The following is a 14,345-nucleotide window of genomic DNA, read 5'->3' as shown; positions in this document are numbered from 1 at the left end:
GGTGCACAGGCAGGTATCCAACCATCTAGGACAGCCTGGTGGATGTATAATACGCCCTATATGACCTTGCGTTTTCTGTAATTTAGATATTTAAGGTGAGAGCTTTCTTTCACAAGCGGAAGTATATTTGTCACAACACTGAGTTTCGCTGTAGTATCGCTGCTCCAGGTGGATCCACTGGACCAAAGATGAACAGGCTCCTGAAATGGGGTGCACACCCTGTCACTGCTGCAGAGAATCTGGAATGATAAAATGAGCAAAGGCCGCACTTCCCATAGGATGCAGTCAAGATTTATTGATAATAAAATCCAGCACAGATGTTACAGGCATATAGTAGGGGACAAAAGGATGACGCGTTTCACACGACTATGCGTGCTTTGTCAAAACCATATAAGTACAACCACTAGAGCAATAAATATATACAAGATTTACACCTAGTGATCATCCAATTATCAGTAATTATTTACAGGTGTATAAACTCAGTGGATGAATTCCCCTCTTCCTCTGTTCATAGCCTCTTTAAAACTAAAAAAATCAGACATCTGAAAAGAAGAAAGAGGAAGATAAAAAGCTACAGCAAAATCTCAATAGAAGCTTCCACGCCACAAATATTTATGCCATGAACCTCAAGGTGTGCTGATATCCAGATATAAAAATAATAATGATGTACTGGACCTCAAAATATTCTCCTTTTAATTTTTAGGGAATACTTAAAAAAAATGCTGATTAGTTGGATTGTGTAGTTTCAGCAGTTTCTTGTTTTACAACAATGCTGATTTACGAAAGGTAATATATACAATATTTCCTTGCGTAGCTTTCCAACATCATCAATAACCTTTTAGTAGAGCTAGCTAAAACTAAAAAGCATATCGCATATACCTCAAGACTAATTTATGTAATAAAAAAGTGTAGCGCTCCAGTTCTTATAGTGATAAAATCAAAAAAACACTGCGTATTCGCCAACATTCATGACTCTATAGTCACATGGGCTGCTCAGATGTGATAGGGAGGAAATGTTCTGAGTAGAAAATACACTGAATACTGAGCATGTGCACTAGCTGCCAACTCTGCTTTCCAAAATCCCTAGCTGCAATGGGGACATGGACAGAAGGGGGAGATAGAGAACAGCAGACCTGTATGATCATTTAAACCATATGTTCACTCAATCACTAAAATCTCATTTAAAGAAGGAAGTACAGCTTCATTAAGTGAAAAAACAAGCCTCTCTGGGTGATCAATGTTCATTGCAGATTTCAGCAAACTTTGTTGCAGATTCTTATTTTTTGTCGCTCTCAAGAAAGAACTGTTTGATTATGTCAGTGTTAAAAGTAAATCTGAATGGGAGTGATTTTCATTATCAATCAGCTGATGCGCTTGCAGGGCCCTAATGAGGAGAGTGGCAATGTGTGCATCCCTTTGAAATTGATTAACCCTGTAGGAGCATTTATTCAAAACTGACATTTTTCTTGCAGAGGATGCCAAATATATGACTTGTATTTTAGTTCAGTAGTCACAATAAAGAGAAATTACATTTCTGGGAAAGTTCTGAGCACAAAATGTGTACAAAAAGCCTCCAGGTTGCCATATGGCATTGAATTTTACAGGAAATGACAGCAGCTGCATATTGAAAAATGATAGATCATTTTTTGTGACTGCTGCTCCTCTCTTCCAATCTCTTCACTGGCTTCCCCTAACCCATCGTAAACAATTCAAAATACTAACCACAACATACAAGGCTATTCACAACATCACCTCGAGCTACATCACTAACCTAACCTGCAGATATTGCCCAAATCATCCTCTCCGCTCCCCCCAAGACCTGCTGCTCTCTAGCCCTCTTGTTACCTCCTCCCATACTCACCTCCAGGACTTCTCTAGAGCCTTTAGTGTCTCTTGGAACTCCCCGCCCAGTATGTCTGGTCAACCACTACCCTGTCCTCTAGGTGATCCCTGAAAACTCGCTTATTCAGGAAAGCCTACCCCGCCTCCACCTAAGAACTGTATCCGAGTCACCTCCATCAGATTATCCCTGAAGCTATTACCTTTTGTACCACCTCCCACTCCTTTTAGATTTTAAGCTCCATGAGCAGGCCCTTTCATTCCTTCTGTATTGAACTGTATTGTAATTGTACAGAGCTACATAAACTGTTGGCACTATAAAAATCCTGTATAATAATATTAAATTACAATATGACTTTTTTTTTTGCAATATTTTTCTCCTATAAAAGTGGAGTTAAAATCTGCAGCTTTCATTGAAGCTGTTTTAGATGGTGCAAACAAACTATTTCCTACACAAAGTGCTGCATAAACTGTAGGTTCAGCTACATAAACTACACAGTGCTGGGTTCTGGCTGTGCCTAAAACAAAAGAGAGTTTGGCTGAGTGACGCTCAGCCATTCATAGGCAGCTTTGTATGCTGTGAAGGAATACAAAGCTTCCTCTGATTTGCCAAGTCAGTGATTGTCAAGTAAAAAGCTCACCTCTCTGCCTCAGCCAATCAGAGGAAGCTTTTTTTTAAATTGTTTATCTATAGACCTCTTTGAGCTTGAAAATAGCGGCGGCTATGACAGTGGAGCCCTATGGGTGGCGATTTCGGCCTTAGGAGCCTCTCCTCATCCCCTGGTGCTGACTCCTATATCCTTTTGTTTCCTAATCACCACTAGTGCAGTGCAGATTCTCCTGGTAGCTGTGGTGCCTGGTTTCTGCGGGGTGGTGAGTCTGGTGGGATCCTCTCCCTCTCTGGTGAAGATCGATTGTTGCTCTGTGACTGGCAACCTGGTGATGCTGCCAGAGCGGTGGGGGTTGTCTCTTAGCAGTGTTTTACGCTTTTTTGTGGGGTTCCCCTGATGACTCATGGAGTCTTTGGAGCACATCTACCCACCTGATCCCCTCTCTGGGGCTGCGGGTCCATCAATGCACTGGCGGCGGTCCTGGAGTCCATTGTGTCCCGGGTGGAGGTGGTTTTTGGGCTATGGGCTGGCATAATAGTGCCTGACCCGCCTTCCCTGCCTCATCTATCTCCTCAGATCCTGAATCTGATTCAGCCGCCGTGGACCAGGGTCACCCTGCTGGGTCTGCGACCATGCACCTTGAATCCTCAGATAGTGAAGATGATACGTCCGCTTCTGCAACCGTGCACGAAAAGGCACTGGTGGATGCCCTTATTGTATCTGTGCTTGAGACTTTAAGTTGTAGGATGCTGCTGTGGCTGTGACGGAGGTGCAGGTTCCCTTTGCCACTCACAAGCCATCCAGAGCGACAAAGGAGTTCCCTTTCCCCTCCTATTTTGACAGAATTGTCACAGAAGAGTGGAGACGAACAAAGCCTCCCCTTGGGGTCCCTAAGCGAGTTGCTAGGCAATACCCCTATAAGGAGTCCCTTCTTAAGGAATGGACTGTTCCACTGATGGTGGACCCTCTGGTTTCCAAGGTAAACAAGGCAACCATGATTCTCGTTGAAGAGTCCCTGGCCTTAAAGGACCTGGCTGACAGGAAGGCGGAGGCTGTGGGCTGCACTTTGTACACCCTGGCTGGTTGGGCACTGAGTCCGATATTCACTATTGCCCTGGTGTTGCAGACTGACCAAGTGGGCTAAGATTTTATGCCTTGACGTGGAGAGGGAGTAGCTCCCCCTGCCTTTGCTGAGCTGGCAGACCAGCTGGTCCAGGGGCTGCAGTTTATCTGTGATGCCTCTTTGAATCTGGCTCCCCTAGTGGCTCAGCTCTCTGTTTCGGCAGTGGTCCTTCAGTGTGTCTTTTGGCTCTGCGAACCAGACTTCGAACAAGGCCTTGACTGACCTTTCCTTTCAAGGAGATCACCTGTTTGGTGCTGCTCTTGATGACATCAATAAAGGTCTCACAGGGGGGGGAAAGAGTACCTTTCTTCAGCAGGCTACTATGGACAAGGACGCTCGTTGTAGACGTGGGCTCTTCTTCTCGGCTCATAGGAAGTTGTTACGTCCCTCAGCGTTGACTGACAAGGAATCAGAGCCCTTCGGGGCGTCCTCTGGAGGATCAAGGCGAACTTGGTCTGGCAAGTCAAGTGCGGTCTTCTCCAGACCCGTGGACAAGGCCCTTTCAGCAGGAAGGTGCGCTCCCACCCGTATCTAGGGTGGGGGGACATCTTCTCTGGTTCCCGGACCCGTGGACTCCCCTGGTACGAGAACAAGCCGGTCCACAAGGTCATTCAGTCCGGCTACAAGTTCGAGTTTCGTTGTTACCCTCCGATAAGGTTCTTCCTTCCGACGTGCGACTGTCCCCGGTCCGCTTACAGGCTCTTTTTGGGTGGTGCAAGAGCTTTTCTTTTCGGACGATAGTCCCGGTTCTGACTTCTGAATGTTTTCAGGGGCTTTACGCAAACCTGTTTAGAGTCCCTGGGAAGGAAGGCAGGTGCGTCCAATTCTTGACCCCAAGGCACTGAACTGCTTTGTGCGGGTGCAGAAGTTCAGAATGGAGTCTGTTTGCACAGTAGTGGCTTCCCTGCATCAGGGGGATTTTATTGCCTTCATCGATATCAAGGACGCTTACCTTCACATTCCAATATGTGTCGGTCTCCAGCGCTTCCTCTGCTTTGCCATGGGAAAGGAGCATTATCAGTTTGTGGTGTTACCTTTTGGTCTTGCCTCTGTCCCTCGGGTCTTCATGAAAGTGTTGGGCCCCGGTGCTTGCATTGTTATGCCAATGGGGGAACGAGGTAATGGGCTACTTGGATGTCCTACTTCTGCGAGCGGAGTCTCCTACTGCTCTGGTGGAAAACCTGGAAATCACCATAGGAGCTTGAGGGAGATCGGCTGAATTCTGGATTTGCAGCAGTCTGCTCTGGTTCCGTCCACAAACTGAACTATCAGGGTCTGACTCTGGACTCGGCCTTTAGCCAGAGTGCTCCTTCTTATGGACAAATTCCAGAAACTACAGGCTTCAATTCGTCTCCTGCTGTCCAGCAGATGGTCATCCCTCTGGACTTGCATGCGGGTGCTGGGCCTGATGGTGTCTACCTTCAAGATATTTCCGTTTGCACAGTTCCATACGAGGTCTATGCAAGGGAGATTCTGGTCAAATGGGACAAGAATTTGCAGTCTCTGGTTCCTCCTCTCATATTGTACAGTGGTCAGCATGGATGCCTGCCTATCTGGTTGGACAGGCATCCTCTGCAAATTTTCTGCTCAGGGGATCTGGACACTGGAAGTGTCCAGACCTACTGATCAATGTCTTGGAACTCCGAGCGATCAGGCCGTGCCTGGAACATTGTGCAGATCGTCTTCAGGGATGTCCAGTGCATATTCAATCGGACAATGCAACGGCCGTGGCTTATGTCCTTCACCGGGGGGGCAAAAGAAGTGTCCTGGCGACTCTGAAGGTAGCCGGCATTCTAAGGTGGACAGAATGGTTCGTTCCAACCCTCTCCGCCATATACATTCCGGGGTGGAAAACCTTGGCAGGCGTTGGACCAAGGGGAGTGGTCCCTTCATCTGGAGGTGTTTTATCAGTTGTATCTCTGGTGGGGCATTCTCGAGGTGGATCTGTTTGCTTCACAGCCCAACAGAAAGGTGCAGAAGTTTGTGGCTCGGTCACGGGATCTTCTGGCGGACACCACGGATGCGCTGGTGGCCCGTGTGGTCAGAATCATCTGATTTACGCCTTCCCTCCTCTCAAACTTCTGCCAAGATTTCTATGCAGGATCGTGGCAGAAGGGATTCCGGTCATCTTAGTGGCCCCAGACTGACCTCGCCGGGCTTGGTACGCCGATCTGGACAACATTTCTTGGAAGCTTCCTCTCAGGGAGGATCTGCTGTCCCAAGGACCAATCTTCCGTCCTGCTTTACAGTCGTAAGTCGGTGTTTCAAACGCTGTTAAAAGCTAGGAAACATACTTCTAGGAAGATCTAACGTAGTACATGGAAGACGTACATTGCTTGGTTTGAGTCTCTTTGGGTTCATCCTCGCTCTTGTTTGGTGGCTCAGGTCTTAACCTTCCTTCAACGGGGGGTTGAGTAGAAACTGGCCTTGAGTACTAGAGCTTAGAGGTCTTATTTCAACAGCCTTTTGCCACTTACTCCCTGGTGCATACTTTTCTTCAGGGAGTTAGGCACTTGACACCTCCAGTGCATTCTCTGTTGCCGCCTTGGGACCTCGATTTGGTGCTCTCATTTCTCCAGAAGGCTTTCTTTGGGAATCTTCGGGAGATTTCCCTGCTTACGCTGTCCCAGAAGGTGGCCTTTTTGTGGCTTTCACCTCTGCGCACAGGGTTTTGGAATTGGCAGGGTTAGCCTGTCATTCACCTTACTTGGTGGTTCACAGAGATGAGGTGGTTCTTCGCCCCTGTATGTCGTTCCTTCCAAAGATTGTCTCTGATTTTCATTTGAAAAAAGACATTGTGTTGCCTTCCCTGTGTCCCAGGCCGAAATATCGAAGGAAATTGCCCTGCATGCCTTGGATGTGGTCCAGGCAATTAGTGTGTACTTGGCAGCTACTGAGGCTTTTAGAAAGTCAGACTCACTATTTGTGCTCCCAGATGGGCCTTGGAAAGGGTCTGCTTCCTCTGCGACCATTTCCAGATGGATCAGACTGACGGTGATTCAGGCCTATTCCATCAGGGGTCAGGTTCCTCCTTTCCCTGTAAAGGTGCACTCTACTTGGGCGCTTAGTGTTTCCTGGGCCTTCCGTCATCAGGCATCAGTGACGCAGGTTTGCAAGGCAGCCACCTAGTTGTTGGTGCACACTTTGACAAGTTTTATAAATGGATGTGTTGGCCTCTGCGGATGCTTCTTTTGACCGCAAGGTTTTGCAGGCTGCTGTTTAGAGGACCTTATCCTCTTTTAGGGTGTATTGTTTTTTTTCAGGTGAGCTCCAGTTGTTTTGGTTAAGCTTTTTGTTTAGCCTTGGGAATTTTTTGCTGTTCCCACCCCCCATGTTTAGCACTGCTTTGGGATGTCCTAATGGTTATGAAGATCAGGAGCTGTGTCCGTCAATGAATGAAAGAAAATGGGATTTTTGACTTACCGTAAAATCTGTTTCTCTGATGTTCATTGATGGACACAGCACCCACCCCTCTGTGGAGTTGTAATTCCTTTGACACTGCTTGTAACAAAAATGAGTACCTATAGCAGAGAGAGGGATTATACCCCATGGGGCTGCCAAAATGCATAGCCAGACTTTTTTTTTATGCCTAGTATTCTACGCCTGTAGGGGGTAGTATAACCCAGTGGTTATGAAGATCAGGAGCTGTGTCCATCAATGAACATCAGAGAAGTGGATTTTACTATGGTAAGTCAAAAATCCAATTTTTATAGTGCTATCTGCTACGGAGCTGCAAGAACAGAGTCTAGACATCATGCACATCACACCAAATTCTGAAATAGAACTTAATTCCGCTACTGAATCAGTAATGAGCTAAATGTCGGGTCCCAGGACAGATTGCCATACTCTGCTGACAAACTTAGGCAGCGCGGAGTGTTTTCCATGAACAACTCATCTCTAAATAAATAATTTTTCTTGTAGTCAAATTTCTTTCCAGATTTCTTCTTTTACAGTTACATCGCTCTGAAACTGTTACTGCCAATGGTCACAATGTCTGAACCATTCTGCTACTTGCTCAAATGCCTAAAGAGAGATGTCTTTTTTTACCTAAAATGTTGTCACATAAAGAGTCTTTTTGCTTTTCCATATTAAACATGGTTAAAGCGTATCCATGATAAAAATGTAAAATATATATTAATTTCCACATTGTATTTCAATAATTTCTAGCAAGTTCCTAATAATCTGAATGATTTTGAACTTTGTGAAGATCTCCACACATTTACTTCCTTGAATTCTGTGACATTCACTATGCCCTGTGAGTAGGCACTTCTGTGTCACACATTTCACAGAGAGGGAGGTTATTACTGCATGTGGTTACAACCCTAAATGTGCCCATTGTAGGATTTCAGGACAAAGGAACCATGAGGATATACATTATATTACTAAAAGTATTGAGACGTCTTCCTTTCAACGCACATGAACTTTTATGGCATCCCAGTCTTAGTCCATAGGGTTCAGTATTGAGTTGGCCCAACCTTTGCAGCTATAACAGCTTCAACTCTTCTGGAAAGGCTGTCCACAAGGTTTAGGAGTGTGTCCATAGGAATGATTGACCATTCTTCCAGAAGCGCATTAGTGAGGTCAGGCACTGATGAAGGCGAGAAGGCCTGGCTCGCAGTCTGCGCTCTAATTCATCCCAAAGGCGTTCTTTTGGGGTTGAGGTCAGGACTCTGTGCAGGCCAGTCAAGCTCCTCCACCCCAAACTCGCTCATCCATGTCTTTATGGACCTTGCTTTGTGCACTGGTACAAATCATTTGATGGAGGGGGGGGGGGGGGTTATGGTGTGAGGTAGGTTTTCAGGGGTTGGGCTTGACCACTTAGTTCCAGTGAAGGTAACTCCTAAGGCGTCAGCATACCAAGACATTTTGGGCAATTTCTCCCAACTTTGTGGGAACAGTTTGGGGATGGCCCCTTCCTGTTCCAACATTACTGCACACCAGTGCACAAAGCAAGGTCCATAAAGACATGGATGAGCGAGTTTGGGGTGGAGGAACTTGACTGGCCTGCACAAAGTCCTGACTTCAACCCCATAGAACACCTTTTGGATGAACTAGAGCACAGACTACTAGCCAGGCCTTCTCATCCACATCAGTGCCTGACCTCACAAATGCGCCTTTGGAAGAATGGTCAAACATACCTAAACCTTGTTGACAACCTTCACATATGAGTTGAAGCTGTTGTAGCTGCAATGGGTGGGTCAACTCAATATTGAACCCTACAGACTAAGACTGGGATGCCATTAAATTTCATGTGTGTGTAAAGGCAGGTGTCCCCAATACTTTTGGCGATAGTGTATATCAGAATCTAATGTATCCAGGTAGGGAGAATGTCCCTCAGGTAGATTGGAGACTCTGGAATGGTTATATGCCAGAATTCTTCCTTCTGCAACTTCTAATGCAGGTGCCTGCTTTATACATAGATCTCACCTAATTGGGGTTACTGTTGGCAATTTTAATACAGGCCTTCTCTTCTATATAAAGCTGGACACACATTTACTTTTTACCAAATTCTATTCAGGGTGTCAGCGGTAATCTGATTGAGGATCATCATTTGAGCTTCTGATATATTTTTATTCTGATCATTGGGGCTCATTGTCTTCTAAAGGAAAATACACTGTTGTTCCTTTAAGATAAACTGTGTAGGGATTTGATTGAGAATCAAACAGACGCAGAAAGTTTCTTGCTACTGGCTGCACATTTATTTGTGCTTAAAAGAAAAGATAGGACATGACCGTTAAATCAGTTTGTTCATTGAGACTTTTTTGATGTGTTGTTCTGTGTATTTTCCTTCTAGATGGAAGTCGTCTGAGCTTCCAGTTTTCTGCTGTATTCGATATGTATATTATACCAACGGGAGGCCTCCATTTCTGCCATTAGGCTGCTGAACATCAGCTTTATTCTCATAACTCCCTGCCCCTACTCTCTCTGTTGACCTAAAGAAGTATTAAATTCAAAAGTAAACATTTGTTATATTGCAGCTTACCAATTCTTAGATGGGGTGGCTGTAATAAAACGATTTTGTTCTTGCAAAGCCTTTATCCCAAAAGGAAAAAACTGTTTGCTGCAACTGAATTTACAGTGCCTTGAAAAAGGATTTATACCCTTTGAAATTTTCCACATTTTGTCATGTTACAACCAAAAATGTAAATGTATTTTTTTGGGATTTTATGTGGTAGACCAACACAAAATGGCACATAACTGTGAAGTGGAAAGAAAATGATAAATGGTTTTAAGAATTTTTTACAAATAAATATCTGAAAAGTGTGGCGTGCATTTGTAAATAGCTCCCCTGAGTCAATACTTTGTAGAACCATTTTTCACTGCAATTACAGCTGCAAGTCTTCTTTGGTAAAATGTTTTACAATTAAATATCCAAAAAGCGTGGCGTGCATTTGTATTCAGCGCCCTTTACTCTGATACCCCTAAATAGAATCTAGTTGAACCAATTGCTTTCAGAAGCCACCTGGTTCGTAAATAGAGTCCACCTGTGTGTAATTTAATCTCAGTATAAATACAGCTGTTCTGTGAAGTCCTTAGAGGTTTGTTAGAGGACCCTAGTGAACAAACAGCATCATGAAAGCCAAGGAATACACCAGACTGGTCAGGGATAAAGTTGTGTAGGAGTTTAAAGCAGAGTTAGGTTATAAAAAAATATCCCAAGCTTTGAACATCTCACAGAGCACTGTTCAATCCATCGTCCGAAAATGGAAAGAGCCTGGCACAACTGCAAACCTACCTAGATATGGCGGTCCACCTAAACTGGCACGGAGAGCATTATTCATTAAAGCAGCAAAGAGGTCCATGGTAACTCTGGAGGAGCTGCAGAGATCCACAGCTCAGGTGGGAGAATCTGTCCACAGGACAATTATTACTCATGCACTCCGCAAATCTGGCCTTTCTGGAAGAGTGGCAAGAAGAAAGCCAATGTTGAAAGAAGGCTATGAGAAGTCCCATTTGCAGTTTGTGAGAAGCCATGTGGGGAACACAGCAAACATGGAAGAAGGTGCTCTGATCCGATGAGACCAAAATTTTACTTTTTGGCCTAAAAGCAAAACGCTATGTGTGACTTAAAATTAACACTGCACATCACTCTGAACACACCATTCCCACCATGAAACATGGTGGTGGCAGCAGCATTATGCTGTGGGGATGCTTTTCTACAGCAGGGACAGGGAAGCTGGTCAGAGTTAATAGGAAGGTGGATGGAGCCAAATACATCGCAATTATGGAAGAAAACCCGTTCGAGTCTGCAAAAGACTTGAAACTGGGGTGGAGGTTCACCTTCCAGCAGGACAGTGACCATAAGCATAGAGCCAGAGCTACAATGGAATGGTTTAGATCAAAGCATATTCATGTGTTAGAATGGCCCAATTGAAGTCCAGACCTAAATCCAATTGATAATATGTGGCAAGACTTGAAAATTGCTGTTCACAGACGCTTTCCATCCAATCTGACAGAGCTTGAGCAATTTTGCAAAGAAGAATGGGCAAAAATGTAACTCTCTAAATGTGCAAAGCTGGTAGAGACATACCAAAGAAGACTTGCAGCTGTAATTGCAGCGAAAAGTGGTTCTACAAAGTATTGACTCAGGGGAGCTAAATACAAATGCACGCCACACTTTTCAGATATTTATTTGTAAAAAATTCTGAAAACCATTTATAATTTTTCTTTCACTTCACAATTGTGTGCCACGTTGTGTTGGTCTATCACATAAAGTCCCAATACAATATATTTTGTTTGTAACCTGAGAAAATGTGGAAAATTTGAAGAGGTATGAATATTTTTTCAAGGCACTTTAAAGTGTGAGCTGGAGTTTGGCTTTAATTTGTTTGTGTATCTAAATCTGCTAATACATGCTGCTGTCTGCTGTGCCTCCTGTACTCATTCCTCGGGAGTTGTGTCTCATTAATACTGGAGGTGTATTACTGGCCAGATCACCAGGTGAAAACAGAGAGAAAAAAACAAAGAGAAGAAATCTGATGCAGCCACCACATCTAATGATTGGTAGGCTGCAATATAATACATTTTTGGTTTGGTGTTTAATACCGCTTTAGGCGTATTGAGCCTGTAGAGCCAGCTATACCAATTTATTTACCACTCTACTGAGCGCTTGCACTAAAGGTGATCAGATCTAACTTGCACAAACAACCAACCTCACTATAGGCAGCTCTAAAATCGGGAAGGAGGGTCCAGTTTTGCGATGAATGGACACACGGAGCTGGAGCTCGGCTCGGGTGCCCCCATAGCCTGCTGCTTGCTGTGTGGGGCACTCGATAGGAGGGAGGGGCCTTGAGCAACAACAAGGGACCCAAGAAGAGGAGGATCTGGGCTCCCCTGTGCAAAACCAACTGCCACAGAGGAGGTAAGTATAACATGTTTGTTGTTTTTTTTTTTTTTTTTTTAAACAAGACTTTACAATCACTTTAAGTCCCCATTCACACTAGCGCGACTTGTCAGGCGACTTGGTCACCTGACAAATCGCGGTGGGTCGCCTGCCATTGATTAGCACAGGACCCGTTCTAATAGGAGCGACACAAGTCGCTCCAACTTAGAAAAAGGGTCCTGTACTACTTTGGGGCGACCTGGAGGCGACTTGCATTGACTTCAATGATATGAAGTCCGTGCATATCGCGCCGAGGTTGCGGTGCACGCTGTGCACCGCGACTTCACAGGTCGCCCCAGCAAGTCGCGTCGCCCCTGTCTGAACGGGGTCTAAAGGTGACTATTATGATAAAAACTTCTTTATTTTTATTATTACTTAAATATAAGTAAAGGAAAAACATTTTTTTTTTTTTGTACCAGGCTTTATTGCTGTCCATGTCTCTTCTGGGTAGATTCACCCTCTCCTATAAAATTGTATTATGTTCTTATGAGAAAAAGAGATGAGGATAAATCTTCCAATAAGGACAAATGTTCTAGTGACTAAAATAGGGATTCCCATCACTTTGGGGAGATTTCCCCCCCGCTTCCTGTTGTGTCCCCAAGACAGGAAGTGAAATCTTCTCAGCATCTTCTCAGCAGGACAAAGACAACATTTGTTCCAAAGCTAAGGAAAATGTTTTGGCTATAATAAACTGGTCTTACTGCTTCCCGTAAACAGGACCTACAGCAAACCTAAGATTTGTGAGCAAATGTACAACATTTTTAAAGCAAACCTTCCACCTTACTCGCAGAGTTGTGCTTATTTAAGTTGCCCTCCTCCCTAAAACCCTCCATAAAACAACCTCTGGGGGTAAAATATATACTTGACTACAGACTTTCTCTTGCAGCACCAAGGAGAGGGTGACATTATCATGCTTCCAGCCAGATCTCACATGAAGACAAGCCTGCACTGTGCTGCACTGCACATAGTCTTCTCATGAGATTTGAGCTACTCAGCATTCCCAGGGATCTCCCTGCACTACAGAGGTCAGAGAAGGGTGAGTATATTATCTAACAATTTTTACTGCCATAGATACATTTATGCAGAATTTTAGGAAGAAGGGGGGGGCACCATTGATAAGTGGACCTTGCCACTGAGGTGAAAGATTTTCTTTAAAACTGAACTGTAGGATGTTATAAAATTCCACCATTAAATCCAGTTTCAGTGATGGAAAAAGTATCCAAATGTCCCTTGATATTTACCTCTTCCAGTCCCCTGTACAGCAGCGCATAGACTGGGAGAAGAAAAGGAAGCTCAGTGGGCCAATCTGGCTTTGCTGTATTTCCCAATACTGTTAGGGCTCTTTTACACATTGCGATCCGCTCCGGCACTTTTTTATTTTTTTATTTTTACTGACACGGATGACACTTGTGTCATCTGCTCCGTATGTCTGCATATCATCCCATCCGTTTTGCGGATGATATACGGACATAATGTATGTCTATGGGCATTGCAGATGTCAGCGGATGACACCGCTGACATCCGATTTTGCATCCGTTCCGTTTTTTAAACGGAACAAAAATAGGGTTCTGTTCCGTTCCAAAAAATGGAACCGAACTGAAAGGACGAAAATCGGATGTCAGCGGATGGTCACCCGCTGACATCCGCAATCCCATAGACATTCATTATGTCCGTATATCACCCGCAAACGGATGGGGTGATTTACGGACATACGGAACGTCCGTGTGAAAGAGCCCTAAATCTGAGCTTCCCTAAAGGACGAGGGAGCAGAGTATTATGGTGGGTCCAGATAAGGTTGTATTGTTCAACTGCACTGTGGTTTGCAGAGACGTCTCAGGAAAGGCAGAACCTATCTGTGTTTTTTGGCATAGGTGCTTGAATCACAAGAAAGGTTTCAATGACTCCTAAAACTTTGACAGCTGAAATTGTACATATATATGTTTTTTTACTGTGTAAAGCTCTGTGACCAGACATATTCACTTTTCACACTATCAAACACACAAGAAGAACAGATTTAGAATGTGAACAATGTAGTCTGTTTTTAAAAGGTCATTAAATACTTTTGAGTGCCGTTGTGATATGTAGTCTACCATACAGAAGTCCGTAGGATCAGGAATCTGTGAAAATAAAGTAGGTGTTGGAAGACAAAGTATTCTAGAGATTGGAACACTAGGGGAAATATTTGAACTGTAGTTCAGTGATATATACCAGCCCTGTGAATAGTGCTACAGGATAGATGAGAATTCTGTTGGTGATTTTTCTGTTATTCTTATTACCCAAGTGTTTTATCTGAGGGTTAAATCAATGTGATTGTGTGGTCAACTCTGCAAATTACGATTGCTGTTTGTTTCTCATAGTGTCAGAGATGCAGACACATTCATACAGTGCA

General features: G+C 44.3%; 1 protein-coding gene and 1 pseudogene across 2 annotated transcripts in view; both read left to right on the top strand.

Moving 5' to 3' along the window:
- Positions 1 to 14,345, top strand: part of SCFD1 (sec1 family domain containing 1) — a 326,499-nt gene that overhangs the window by 163,967 nt on the left and 148,187 nt on the right. The window lies entirely within an intron of this gene.
- Positions 1 to 14,345, top strand: part of LOC309569845 — a 31,938-nt pseudogene that overhangs the window by 16,972 nt on the left and 621 nt on the right. The gene's annotated exons all lie outside the window — the stretch shown is intronic.

This window comes from Pelophylax lessonae (assembly GCF_965119305.1).
Source record: "Pelophylax lessonae genome assembly, chromosome: 13".
Taxonomy (NCBI): Eukaryota; Metazoa; Chordata; class Amphibia; order Anura; family Ranidae; genus Pelophylax; species Pelophylax lessonae.
This window is presented reverse-complemented; position numbering and strand designations above follow the sequence as displayed.